The sequence below is a fragment of the Neofelis nebulosa genome, chromosome 1 (genome assembly GCF_028018385.1).
Source record: "Neofelis nebulosa isolate mNeoNeb1 chromosome 1, mNeoNeb1.pri, whole genome shotgun sequence".
NCBI classification, from domain to species: domain Eukaryota; kingdom Metazoa; phylum Chordata; class Mammalia; order Carnivora; family Felidae; genus Neofelis; species Neofelis nebulosa.
This window is the reverse complement of record NC_080782.1, coordinates 11347496-11362490: the sequence shown is the minus strand read 5'-3', so window position 1 is coordinate 11362490 and position 14995 is coordinate 11347496. Positions and strand designations below refer to the sequence as shown.

Genomic DNA, 14995 nt, shown 5'->3' with positions numbered 1-14995 from the left:
GGCAAAGGCCTGATGCCCTCTGAGCCCATGAAGTTGTGGTTGTGCCCTCTTGCAGAAATTGTGTTCTCCTTAGGATGTTGGTGATAAGAAGGCTGGGGTACTATATATATAGCATTGGTCTAGGGCAACCATGTTCTAAAAGAAGGTTCATTTGGGTACTGGAATTAGTATTCTCCTCCCCTTGTCATTTTACAAAGGAGGAAACTGAAGCACAGAGAAGATGCTTTATACCAAAGCAGTAGGGGAGGCAGCTCAGCCCCGGAGCTGTCCCTAACCACACCAGTGCACCATTGCTCATGGAACCTGAGTGGTGGGGTTTGATTTTTAAATATGACAGGCCAACAAACATCCTTGAAGACTTAACTTGTTTATTAGTTTCCTATTGCTGCCGTAACAAAGGATCACAAACTTGGTGACTTAAAACAACCCAAATTTATTTTCATGCAGTCTTGTAAATCAGAAGTCCGAAGTCAGTTTCACTGGGCTAACATCAAGGTTTTGGCAGGCATTCCTTCTGGGTCCTCTCAGGGGGGATCCATTTCCTTTCCTTTTCCACCTTCCGTAGGTCGCTGACTTTCTTGGCTCGTGGCACCTCTTTGCATCACACTGACGTTTCTTCTTCTATCACATTTGGCTCTTTCTCACTGCCCCTCCTGTCTCCTGCTTCAAAAGCTGACCGTGTTGGGCCCACCTGAATAATCCAGGATCGTCTCTCCCCTTCCCAAATCCTTAATTTATTCACATGTGCAAAGTTCCTTTTTCCATGTCAGTTAATATGTCTGCAGATTAATGGGATTAAGACATGGATGTTTCCAGGGGCTGAATGATAATGCTGTTACTGGCGATTTTGAATATGTAAAAATCCCAGTATTGTGAGGACCAGGGCAGTTTTGAAAGTATCTGCTCTTAGTTCAGTAGAAACTGAGTGAATATCCAGCACCATAACAAATATAGCTGGTAAATTCTCTAAGACTGTGCTACCCAACGACTGTGAAATTAATGGGGGAATTTGTTGCAAGAGATTGAAGCAGTTGTCCTTGTCAGGCAATACCTTAGACCAGGCATTTATTTTAAGCTGACATGTGTTATAAGATTTTGTTAGTTGTTTCGTAACAAATATAGTTTAGTTTATCTAGAAGATAAAAGAGAATGTAAGAACTGATTTATATGTTGATTCATATATTAGTTTTTGTTAGTGTATAGGTTGTTAAATATTATTAATATCTCCCAACAATGAGTACTTGAAAGGCTCATTCTAGTAGAGGAAATGAATCATGTGAAGACACAGTTACACTGGGTTGTGCTCTAAGCAAGGATGGAAGGAGTTGTGATGGAGAGCAGGGAGTGGCATTTGGGAAAGCTCTCCTATGGAGGCGGGTGAGTCTGAAACAAGCGGGAAGCAAAGAATAGGAACTTACCAAGCAGACACGGTGGGGGCCTTTTTTCACAAAATAGCAATATTGGAATCCCATACATACAGGGTGTTTTGGACCTTGTGGTATCACTGGAGCAGAAGGTGTGAAGGGGCGTAAGGGGAGGAGGTTTGGGGTACGGAGTGAGAAGAAAGCCTGAAGCCCCAAAGCAACAAGACCACGTGGGGTCTGTTCAGTTCATAATGTTCACATCATTGTGTCACTAATCTCAGTCCTCATCCTGCTTGGACTGTGTGTAGCTCTAAACACTGTAAACCAGGGTAAAACTCTTAGCTTTTTATTATGCAAAAATTCAAGAAGACACAAAAGTAGACAGAACTGTCTAATGGAATCTCCGTGTTACTTATCACCCACCTGAACCCACATTCTCTGACAGTTTTGGAGAATTGTTTTTATTCATTCTTCTCCATTGTTGTGGCTTGAGGATTTTAAAGCAAATACCAACCTTCCCATTGTTTCACCTACAAATATATCAGTATATAGCTTATTTATTTATTTATTTATTTATTTATTTATTTATTTATTTATTTATTGTACTTTTAGTTTCATAACTTTTATGTTCATTTCAGTAACAATGTCAGCACAGAGCCTGACGCGGGGCTTGAACTCACCAACTGTGAGACCACGACCTGAGCCAAAGTCAGATGCTTAACCGACTGAGCCACCCAGGCGCCCCCATGCCCTGTTTGTTTAAACATTAAAAACAAAACAAAACAGAACTGTTGGCTTGTTTGAACTGTGTATTACAGTTGCTTGATGTGTCTTGTAAAGACACATTTCTTTTAACCTGTAACACTTGCACCTCCCCTGCTCCTTTTTAAACTGTCATTTTATGGTGTTTGGAGAAACAGTGTCATTTGTCCCGTTAACGTTTCCCTGTGTGAACTGGGCTGACCTTATCCTCATGGTGTCATTTGACAATTTCCTCTTTCCCTACTTTGTCTTTAACTTGTAGTTTGAGGCAAACGCTTGATTAGAACTGATTTTTTTTTTTTTTTACAGGTGTATTTCATAGGTGCTGCTGTTTGGTTTCTATTCCATCACATCAAGGGGCATAATGTCTTGTTATCTTACATTTAGTTACGTTAGGATTGATCAATGAATTTGTCCTCATTTACTCACTACAAAATTTCCCATTAGTCTTTCACCTGATGGTTTTAGCATCCATTGATCATTGCTGCCTCAATGTAGTATTTCATTAAGAGCTCAAAATGGTGACTTACTCTCATTTGTTCTGCATTTAAAAACTAGAATTCCTTGGGGGCGCCTGGGTGACTCAGTTGGTGAAGTGTCTGACTTCAGCTCAGGTCATGATCTCGCGGTTCGTGAGTTCGAGCCCCATGTCGGGCGCTGTGATGACAGCTCAGGGCCTGAAGCCTGCTTCGGATTCTGTGTCTCCCTCTCTCTCTGTCCCTCCCCTGCTCACGCTCTGTCTCTGTCTCTCAAAAAATGAATAAACGTTAAAAAAAAATTAAAAAAAACCCCTAGAATTCCTCTCTAAAAACAACTATCATAAACTGATTGCTATGAAATACAGTTTGTTCTGGAAAAGCAGGAAAAATGATTTTTTTCCCTTTATAAGTTTTCAAAGTGAGTTGGTACCATTGCAACCTTCAGAAGCGACAAAAATGGTGTTTTTTTTGGTTTTTATTTTTTAAGTATCAGCATGGAATCATGGATCTTATATATTTTCTGTTTAAACCTATTGCAGTCATTTCCGTGTGAAACCAAAATGATGACATGTAAGTGAGAAAATATGATTTGGCTTTCTAAAACTCAGTTTGCACACAGTGATTCAGCTGCTTATCTTTTACATAAAGGTATCTGTACACATTACCACCTGTTTTGAATTCAAAGCAAAAACATAAACAGATACTAATAAAATAATATAAACAAACAATGAAAGTTCTAAGGATTGACCTTTATGTAGAAGAGTACTCAGGGTCAGGAGATAGTGTCAATCAGGGCATCCTTCTTGGAGGACGCAAGTTGTGAGTCAGATGGCAAAGGACTTGAGGGTCAAAGATTAGTAGAAAGAATGTGAGAAGCATCTTTAAGAGAGGACTTATAATGCCGTGTTGGGAACACGAAGACGTTTTGTCTCTGGGCTTTGGACAAGTCACTTTACCTACCTGACTGTGTTTCTTCACCTGGGTCCCTGCTTTCCACCGTGATCCTCATATTCAAGTGTAGCATGGCGTGAGTCCAGATTTGGGATGCCTCTCCTGGAGAGGTTAATGAGGAATCTTGATGGAACACAACTAGAATTCTAGAGAGGGGACCTGGGAACCAGGTAAGGACTGAATCCGGAGACTTTAAGTGGTAGTTACCACCTCTAGTTCCCATGCATTTTCTCCGGACCCACCTTTGTGCCCCATTTCTTCTCTCAAGCACTTGGGGTGCCCCAAGGACTTGTCTTGGGTGCTGGGCTGGTCCCGAAAGACTTGCACTCAAAGCATCAAGGGTCAGAGCCTCTCAGGGGTGAATTGACAAACTCAGCCTGACTAGGGGCACCCCTCTCCCAGCCCTCTCTGCCTGCCTTTCCCAGGACCCTGGAAGTGAATTCACATATGTCCCTCTGTCGTTCTCTCTGTTTATTGGTCCTCTTGAGTCTTTAGTGGGATCTATCATATTCTAAATGGCTTGTATTTGCAGTTTGGCGTTCTGTAGGGGTTCGGTAGCAATTTAAAAGACAATTTTCTAAGTTTTTTAAAAGTATTTTTTTATTTTTAAGTAATGTATACACACAACGAGGGGCTCAAATTTACAACCCCGAGATCAAGAGTTATATGCTCTATGGACTGAGCCAGCCAGGTGCCCCCCTATTTTTCTAAGCTTTAAAGCAGTCAAGGGATATGCAGTTCCTTCATGATTAATTCTAATATATAACATTATTTTAACAGATTGCGACTCGTGTGATTTTTGTTCTCTATAATGTATTAAGGTTTCTTTGGCTTACTTAGTTTTGTTAACCATCTATGGCAATATAAAAGAATAATATTATTTGGAGACTATAAGGGTTAATATATTTCTTTTTTTCTTTTTTCTTTTTTCTTTTTTTTTAAGGCAGTAAGACACATTTTATTCAGTACTACTCCAGTAGGGGACAGACCTCAGTTTAAATTGAGCACAACACCACTGAAACAAAAAAACAGAAGGCTTTTTAAATATGGAGGTGTAAAGGAAAATTTTGAAAATTGTTAAAGAGGATAGTCAATGTGATTAAGCTTACTGTTTGCTAACTGAAGTTATAATCTTAGAGACTGGAAGGCAGGGTCACTATCTTTCTTGATGATTACCTTTCTGTCTTTTTAAAAGATATATTTATTTTCAAGTTGGCTAATATACAGTGTATACAGTGTGCTGTTGGCTTCAGAGGGAGATTCCCGTGGTTCATCGCTTACATACACCCAGTGCTCATCCCAACAAGTGCCCTCCTCAATGCCCGTCACCCATTTCCCCCCTTGCTCGCCACGCCATCAACCCTCTCAGTTTGTTCTCTGCATTTAAGAGTCTCTTATGGTTTGCCTCCCTCTCTGTTTGAAACGATTTTTTCCCCTTTCCTTCCCCCATGGTCTTCTGTTACGTTTCTCAAATTCCACATGTGAGTGAAAACATGATTATCTGTCTTTCTCTGACTGACTTATTTCACTTAGCAGAATACCCTCCAGTTCCATCTACGTTGTTGCAAATGGCAGCATTTCATTCTTTCTCATTGCCAAGTAGTATTCCATTGTATAAGAGTTAATATATTTCTATTAACACATTGTTTAGAACATCCTTTTATTATTGTTTTTCCGTTAATTTTGCCTATATTTTTAAGAGGTTGTGCTTTGCTTATTTTATGTTAATACTGTTTTTTTTTTTTTTTTTTTTTTGTTTTTAGAACATAGCTACCATATACTGAAAGTGGATTATACCTTTTATAAAAATGAAGCGTCTATCTTGGTCTAAATCTTTAAGGCTTTTGTCTTTAATGCGACTTTGTATGCTAGTAATGTCGAAGCAGCTATTCATTTTCTGTGTGTGTACTGTATCTTTATCCAGTCTTAAAAAGTGCAATTACAAATCAACAGAAAGAATATCACCAGGAGAACAAATAAGAAGGGACAAGAATTGGCAATTCACACACACCCACACCCCCCCACCTCCCCCTACCAAATATCTAATAAATATTTTAAAAATGTTCAGCCCCTGGGGCGCCTGGGTGGCGCAGTCGGTTAAGCGTCTGACTTCAGCCAGGTCACGATCTCGCGGTCCGTGAGTTCGAGCCCCGCGTCGGGCTCTGGGCCGACGGCTCGGAGCCTGGAGCCTGTTTCCGATTCTGTGTCTCCCTCTCTCTCTGCCCCTCCCCCGCTCATGCTCTGTCTCTCTCTGTCCCAAAAAATAAATAAAAAACATTGAAAAAAAATTTAAAAAAAAAAAATGTTCAGCCCCTTATGGTTAAAGACATGCAAGTTATACTAGCAATGGGGTTACAGCTGGCTACCGTTCCCATCTGTCAGGTAGGCAAAGATGAAAAATGTACATTTCTCATGGGAACCAAAGGCATAATTTTAGGGAATATTTTTTCTAACAATTTGTTGAAATAATAAGCAGAGATCTATACAAGGATTTGTATACAAAGATAATTCTTTTTTTTTCCCGAAGGTATTCTTTATAGTGCTTATATAATGTGCAAAATTGGAACCAATCTAAAAGTTAAGAAAAAACGTACAGACTAAATAAATTAGAGTCTACCTAATCAATATGGTATATAGTCCTTAAATCATATTTGGAACAATATTGAGTAATATGAGAAAGTTTTTTAATATCTTATAAATTAAAAATAGGTATATATACATATGTATGTGTGGATACATATGTATATATACATATATGTTTTTTAATTATTTTTTTTAGGAAAGTGGGAGATGGAAGAGCCAGGGCATTTGTGACAGAAAGCATACCGGCAGAATCTATGTTAATAGTGCTCAGATTTTGGTGATTTTTAGTTTTTACTTATATTTTCCATAATAAACCTTCATTATTTTTATAATAAAACAAACAAAAACTATTTAAAAATGTTCATATTAGAATTGTTCATATTAGAATAGGTTAAGGAGTTTAAGCGAGGGAAAGATACTGCGTTTTACACAACAGGAAATGATAAAAATCGTTCAAAGTGAATTCACTATGTAACTATCAACATTGGGATCACTATATGGATATATTTCACGTTTTTATTCTTTAGAGATTGATGTAACATATGTATATGTATATATATATATATATATGCACACACACATACATACATATGTATTTCTTTGCCTCTCCAATGTATCATCTTTCATGCGGTCAGATCTGTTTTATCATTTATAATTATTTCACTATTGGAGCACCTGGGTGGCACAGTCTCTTAAGTGTCCGACTCTATAAATTTTGGCTCGGGTCATGATCTCCTGGTTCGTGAATTCAAGCCCTGCCTTGGGCTCTGCACTGACAGTGTGGAGCCTGCTTGGGATTCTCTGTCTCTCTCTGTCTCTCTGTCTCTCTCTCTCTCTCTCTCTCTCTCTCTCTGTCCATCCCTCCCCTCCTCTCTCTGCCCCTCCCCTGCTCCTGTGTGCATGTGCACGTGCGCACACACACTCTCTCTCTCTCAAAAATAAATAAATAAAAGTAAGAAAATTAAATTACAAGTATTTCATTAGTTTCACTCATATGATATAGGTAGGCAAAGTTTCTAAACTGGGGATTTTTGGAAGGGAAATGAGTAAATTTTCTTATGGCTTAGAATTACAAAAGAGGCTTCTCTCTCATTAAAGGGTTCGACAATTTTCCCATCATTCCTTTTTTTTTTTTTTTTTTTGTAAATATGAGACAGTAAATGTAAATTCTTGGTAGCCCTTGTACTCATGAGCTGTGGGTCCACTTTGCATTTCCTTAGCTCTTCTGGGAAGTGAGTTATATTTCCAGCCACTGGATGGCAGCTAACCTCCATTATTACTAAGTTGTTTCCAGAATCCCTCTTCCATAGTGTAGACTGGGCATCATTTAACAACATACTGTGCTTGAAAGGAAAAAAGAAAAGAACGCAACATGTAGTATCTCTGGATTAATCTCATTTTATTAACCTCTGCGCATAAGATTTTATAGGGCATAAGATTGAAATGCTCTAAATCTTGTAACTGGAATTCTGAAGATTTCTTTTTAAAAAGAAAAGAAAAAAAGCCAGATAAACCTAAGCCTGTTGATTGCAGACACAGTGCCCCTCCCTGAGTCTGTAGATTCATTATTAATAGTAGAGTTCTACCATTTTGACATTCCACACTGCAAATAATATCGCAACAATGGTCCCCCATAAGGAAATGTTTGGAAACCTTAGCTGATCGCTCAGAGCAATGGTAAGCTGATGTTTGCTATACTGAAATTCACTCAAATGAAGAATTCAGTTCACAGAATTCCGGTTTGCAATTCTATCCCATTTGATAATCACTCAGTAAAATGATAATGAAAAAGAGCTCTGGCTTGTATATTTCAATGCAAGAAAAAATGTGAAAGTTGATCAACGTGTCACTCATGCTTCAGTCTAGGCTAATAGAGGAAAATGGAAATACAGAACAAGCAAGCGTATGTCCTCCATTCAACTAATGGAGCAGACCAAAGTGACACTGATAGGAGGGGTCGGAATTTGGCTTTTACACCCATCAACGATTCCTTGTACTGCACACCCCAGACACCCCTATCACTATCTATATCAACAAATTAAAAAATAAAAACAACAACAACAGCAACAATGGCATGGAAAAGGATACCTCCAAGAAGATTAAAAAATAGAGGTATTACTTAAAAATAAATGTCACTTTGGTTATGAGAGTAGAAGTGATTTAAAAATGATCTCTTGATCTATATTTAATGAGCACCTATTGTGTGTCAGATGCTGTGCTAATCATGTTAGTCAAAGCTGTTGTTTTTTTTTAAAAATTCTAGTACAAATTATATTTCTAAAATGAAATTATTATTCAGGATGAAAATGATTAGATTCAAGGAATGAGCAATAGAATTTCAGAGAAGGGACTCCTGAGACCCCAGAAGAATTCCATTGAGGAAGGGATATAGGAACAGATGCTTGACACATGCGTGGAACTATAGCCTGTACAGAAGGAGGGGAGTGTGTTTCAGACAGACTTTGAAGGTACATTTCGAGACCAACGTGTATCCCCATTGGCATGAGTGGTTGAGGGGTGACGGCCTGGCACTCGGGGGTGTTTGAAGCGGCCTGAGGCTGTTTCTTCGTTGTCGCACACTATTGACAAGGAACCATCTTCCCCTATATATTAGAATATATATGTAGGTCTCGCTTTTCCCTATATATTAGAATAAAATTTTAATACTTAAATAAGAGTTTTGAACTGAGGTTAACAAGATTTAATCTGTACAAGTGTTGGATAGAACTAATTAGGGAAAAATGAACTCTAAATCGAATGCTTACCGTTTGGAAACCTTTCTACAGAACAAACTTTTGTAATTTAAAAATGTTTTCCATTTCATTAATTTTCTATAAAAAGAGAGAGAGAGAGAAAGAAATGTAATTCCCAAATGGGGATAACAGTTTGGAGAAAAATTGCCTTCAACTATCGTTCTCTTAGTGGTAATTGCCTTAAGATTTTCTCTTCGGAGACTGTGGTTTTCAGCTTTGTGCATTTCCTGGGTTAGAAAAGCAATAGATTTTCTCCTACTGCTCTATATCACTCAATGAATTAACACCTTCAACTTTTGTTTCCCCCCATTTTGTTATTATTATGTAATAAGCAATTGGTCACCTCGTGTTTTCTTTCTTCCATCGTTTGGCAGGGAATCTCACCACGCAGTCTGCTCCCTCAGTCTGCCTTAGCCTTAGGGTTGATGGTTCCGTCCTAATTGGTTTCAAAATGATCTTCTGAATGGCAAGGGAACTGGCGATGATGTGAAGGAGAATGTGCGAGATTCGGTTGGGAGATACTTTCCCTTTAGGCTTTTCTATAAGGAAGGAGGGAGACAAGCTCATGGGGAGGTTTCCAGAGAGCAAGGGAGACCTAGGCTTAGAAGGTGGAGTGGCCACCCCCCTCGCTTGCTCCGGAAGTGGCAGCAATACAGTGCTGGGGGAGGGGGTCATGGGGAACAGGGAGACACTGCTCTTCTAGAATTTTCCATTGGAGCAGATTCAAATGTTCACCCTTTGCTTTGGGAAAGGGGAAAGAAGGAAGTGAAAAAGCAGAAAGGAAGTATTTTTTCCTGGCCTGCTCTAACTCACTTTCAGGACACTTACCTCAGGAACATATTTCCCCTTATTTTCTTCAGTTATGAAAGGAAAATAAATAGTACAGACTTTATTTAGCTTTTTGATTTTTCCCTTTAGTTTTTGGTGTACTATTGCTCCTACCTTTCTTTCTTTCTTTCTTTTTTTTTTTTAAGTTTATTTATTTATTTTTGAAAGAGAGAGAGAGCACGAACCAGGGAGGAGCAGAGAGAGAGAGGGGGGGGGGGGAGGGGAGAGAGAAAATCCCAAGCAGGCTTCATGCCGTCAGCAGTCAGCACAGAGCCTGAGGTGGGGCTCGATCTCACAAATTGTGAGATCATGACCTGAACTGAAATCAAGAGCTGGTCACTGACTGAGGCACCCAAGAGGCCCTTCCTATCTTTTATTTGAATAACATTGTGCTGGGCATATCAGAGAAGCTCAATAAATATAGTGGTGGTTGACTTTGGTGGGATTAATGGGCCATACTAAAAACAGTTTCTTAAAATATGTAACACTTCTTCTTGAATCACATCTAAAATACAGAATTAATTTCCTTACCACATGGGAAAGGAGTTATACCACCAGGTTTGGTCCTTAGGGTCTTTCTTTGTTACCTTTGCTTCCTATTGGAACAGGAACCTTCTGCATTTTTGATGATGTAATATTTGAAAGTTAAAACAATTGAAATAAAGTAATCGTTCAGATTAATTTCATGTCAAAGACGAAATCACCATGAGTGGGCTACATTTTCAAAAACCTTGCCTTATCCTGGCCTTTATGTTGTTTGCACCTGGTATATTTATGGCCCCGTGATAATTGAATTCACTTCACTCAATGAAAGTTGATTTATGTAATTAACTGTACCATTTCATTTGGATATTTGAAACTACCTGGGGGGTTACCTTTGAATACAAGGCCCAGTGTTGACTGTTTTCAGTGGAAGAATTAGTAATAGAAAACCAGGAAGCTGGCAGTCCTTTGGGAAGCAGGAAATAGATGTTGCATTATAAAACATTGTTAAATGTACTTATGATAGGAAATGTGTGTATATGTTAATATTAATTGGGTCCTTTTATCTCTGCTGTCAGGAAAGTTGCTGTGCTGGTTTTGGTAAGAAGTAAGCATTGGAACTCATTCTTAAAGAAGCTTCGAAAGCACATTTGGTCTGCATAGTGTTTATATAATTTAGTTTTGTTAACAGCAAAAACAAATTTATTCTTTACGTATGCGATAATAGACCTTGCATTTGCTCTCTGAAATCATATTTTAGCATTTTTGCTGTGGAAAGAAACACCAGTGTTTGAAATTTGCCTTGTGAAATGTATAGGTAGTAATGACATTTATTACAAATTGTATTACGGTCTTTAAGAAAGGTGAAATATAGAAAACAGCAACAGGTAAATACATTGGGTTATTTCTGTTTTCCTTGGTGATATACGTTTTGCTCTGTTGGTAGCAGAGTAACTCATTTGTAACTGTGGGTAGTTTGGGGTCTAAAGACCTAATAAGCTCGTGAATGAGGCTATAAATGGGACTGTCTCCATTCATTGAAGAAATATAGCTGTGACAGGACAGATCCATGCCTGGTGTCTGGGAGTTTGTAATGGCGGTTCAGGGTCACCAAAAGCAAAGTGTCTGAACTTTCCCTTGAACTCTGATCTGCCAGTAACTCTCTTTCCGAGGTGACCAAATCATTCCTGGCTCTGGCTGGAAAATCTTCAGTTGCTGTTTCCTCAAGTTTATCCTTAAGCATTTCAAAGAGGGGCAAGACAGTCTTTCCAGAAATTACTGCTTGGTTTCAGATGCATGGATTTTCTGTATCTGATCATATTCTTGGAGTCAAAAGTTTTTCTGTTTTACAAGTGAGCGCATCTCATTTTACTGACAGACTCCTTGGCATGGTTTTGAGTGTTAACCATTGGTTAGCATATTTATAAATATGTCTCGATTATGTTCATGGGTTTATGTTTATGATAAAAATCATAGCAAGTAGGGGTTTCCAAAGTTGAGCTATCTTAAGTTGGGAAGTTCCTATACCATGGCAGCTAATTAATATGCTTCCAATAGGAGGATGTTCGAGACCCTGGGCTGGAATTATTTTTCATCACCTTTAGAAGATGCCTCTTGAGTGAATCAACTAATAATTTCTAATAACAGGACTCAATTTTACATTGAATGGCATTTGTTTTGCTTTTCTCTTTAAATATTTCTCCACAGGAAGGGAGCAAGATTTTGAGGTTACCACGTTACAATATTTTGGCATGAGAGAAAAGCAAAGAGGAAATAAATGCAATATTAAGTGAGGTTTCTTATGTTTGCTGGTGAACCTAACTCTCTACCTTTTTCCTTCGTTCAACAAAAATAAGCACAACTATGATAATAACAGATGCCTTCAAAATGATCGCCCAGTGAGACCTGGGCACCTGACCCTCATTTCTGCAGCTGGAGTCATGGGTTCCTGCAGAATTGTGCGTGTCTGTTGGTGGGAGTCAGCAGGAACAGGTGGATGTGAGCTGAGGGATGTCTCCGTATTATCTGTTGTTCCTAAACATCTTCAATCCCAGAGACCAGGTCTTGGTATGGGTAGTGACTGATGTAACGAAATAGTTTTCTCCTAAATAAATACCTGGTAAACTAAATCAGAACCAAAACAAAAGAAGGACTATAAGCTGGAGTTTTTGTTGTTTTATATTTGGAAAAATGATCATGCCTGGTGCCTAAGATGCCCATGCAGAACAACAGCAACTCAAAGGTAACATAAAAGTAAATATTTGCATTTACTGCTTTCACGAAGCAGAAATTATCACATTAGTAAGGGTTCTCTTCTGGCCTCTAATTGATACTGGCCTTCTATGTTCTCGGACCTTGCATTTCTGAAAGAACAAGTAATTAAGGCATAGGATCATCCCCAAGCTGTGATTATCACTGTAAACAGGCTCTGATTAAAGAAGCATTATTTTTCTCCGTTGTATGTCGTATGGTGCTGAAATTTTGGTCCTAAACAAGGAGTGACTGGGGTAACTAAGCGAGACAATATGGTCTGGGAAGGCTCAATGTGAAAATATAACCATGCTAATAAGCAGCCGACCCCAAAGCCAAATGCTAGGAGGACATACTAGAAGGAACTCTATGAAATGCATTTAAAACTTGAATTCTACATTTCTTTTTTTTTTTTTAATTTTTTTTTTTTCAACGTTTATTTATTTTTGGGACAGAGAGAGACAGACAGAGCATGAACGGGGGAGGGACAGAGAGACAGGGAGACACAGAATCGGAAACAGGCTCCAGGCTCTGAGCCATCAGCCCAGAGCCTGACGCGGGGCTCGAACTCACGGACCGTGAGATCGCGACCTGGCTGAAGTCGGACGCTCAACCGACTGCGCCACCCAGGCGCCCCGAATTCTACATTTCTATTCAGAGTTCCTGAGCTTTGGGAACTTGGGAGCTTGGGAGAAGAATCTTGTAAAACACTGCAGCATTATACACAAGGAGCAGGTATCATGGTCCACGGAGCATCATTTGTTCAAGCCATCAGCATCTAGAATGGAAAAAAAATGCCTATGGGGAAAACAGTATTATTAAAGGTGTCCTAGCACTGCAATGTTATAGTGATCAGCGTCATTTCAGATGATGCCAATGATATCAAAATTTTTCCAGTGTTTTGTATGCTATGTTATAAGATTGTGTGTCTCGAATTCCTACTAAGATAACATGTCTGTAACTTTAAGCATAATGTATATTTAGGGTCCAAGCAGCAGAGATCACTCACTTAGGCCACGCATTTTGTTTAGAGCCGGGTGATGCCTGCAAGATCATCTGGCCACCTAGCTCGTGTTGTTCACGAGGGAAGAGGTGACCAGCGTGGCTGGTGGTTTATCAGTGTCATCCAGCCAACCAGTACGTGGGCATCAGGATCAGAAGTGTGGCTTCTCTAGTGTTATAGCTCTTTTAGGATTTGTCTAGTAGGCTTTCCGGTCCTTACCCGAAGGACCCCCCCCCCCAAAAAAAAAAAAAAAAAAAGAAGTGTGTCTCCCCAGAGCCAGGGCAACATTACTTCTCTGGACATAAGTGGAAGTGTCATCAAGGAAAAGACGAGAAAAGGTGGAAGAATGTTCCTGAGATTCTCTTTCCTTTGGCATGCCCCTCTCCAGGTGCCAAAAGTTCCCAGGTCTTACACTTGCACTTGAGAGGCACTATAAGGAACAACATCTGGAAGGCGCATTTAGCACAGAGCCTCCCTCCTTCTCTGGCCTCCGCCTGCAGAACGTGGATGTTCTGTTTAGTGTATGCTCTCCTCGAAATGCATCAGCTTTCTGTATCCTCCTCTGGGATTTTTCCTGCCTTTCCCCCTTCCTCTTCTTTGAACTCAGGCAGAGGAGACTTTCAGAAAATGCATGCATCTTTTTTCAGCTTTTGCTGCACAATTTCAACCCGTGGAAATGGGGCAAAAGCAACAACCCATATCACTTCACCTGGAGCTTTTAAGATAACTGCTTTTTGAGGGGAGGCAGCTCAAATGATTGTTGAATGAATATATTTTTAGTTCCTTTTTATTATGAGTTTGTTCTTCTGTTATGATTTTTTAAATGATGATGGAATCAAGAATACAAGTACTGTTTTGGCCTTGCAGGCACAGATGTCATGTTTTCAAGATGAAAAGACCCATAGGAAAAGTAAAGAATGAAAGCTTTGCTTACATTTCTTCAGTCACCTAGTCTCCAAAATATACTCTTTCTCCAGATCCCCCTGTTCCTGTTTGAATTATTATGGTTCTTCACTTTACCCAAGCTTGACAAAATGGAACCTATCTTTGACCCCTGGGTTTTCTTTCCTCCATCACGGATGGTCAAATTCCATCTGTGTTTTTTTTCCCATTCCTTCGTCAACCAGGATTTCTAAAAAAAAAAAAAATAGCTTAGGGGTAGCAAAATGGAGGCTGGGAGAAGAGGATTTGCCTCTTTTTATTTAGCTCGTTTGTTTCCTTTTTAAAAAAATTTTAAAAAAATATCTATTTATTTTTGGGAGAGGGAGACAGAGTGCAAACACGGGAGGGGCATAGAGAGAGGGAGACACAGAATCCGAAGCAGGCTCCAGGCTCTGGGCTGTCAGCACAGAGCCCGACACGGGGCTTGAACCCACGAAGCATGGGATCACGATGCATTGAGGCACCATGATCGGATACATTGCTTTTCCAGAATTTTAATTTAATTGAAAAAAGTTTGTTGAGACTTCCTTGACCATAGATTAAAAAAATCACCTGTCACCCTGGTGTATCCATACAAATGTAAGTGCAATGAATTGG

General features: G+C 39.3%; 1 protein-coding gene and 1 non-coding gene across 2 annotated transcripts in view; both read left to right on the top strand.

Moving 5' to 3' along the window:
- Positions 1–14995, top strand: part of DNAH5 (dynein axonemal heavy chain 5) — a 289955-nt gene that overhangs the window by 32069 nt on the left and 242891 nt on the right. The gene's annotated exons all lie outside the window — the stretch shown is intronic.
- LOC131489882 (U7 small nuclear RNA) lies at positions 13626–13688 on the top strand. Its single transcript, XR_009250794.1, has one exon. It is a non-coding gene; the product is annotated as a U7 small nuclear RNA (small nuclear RNA).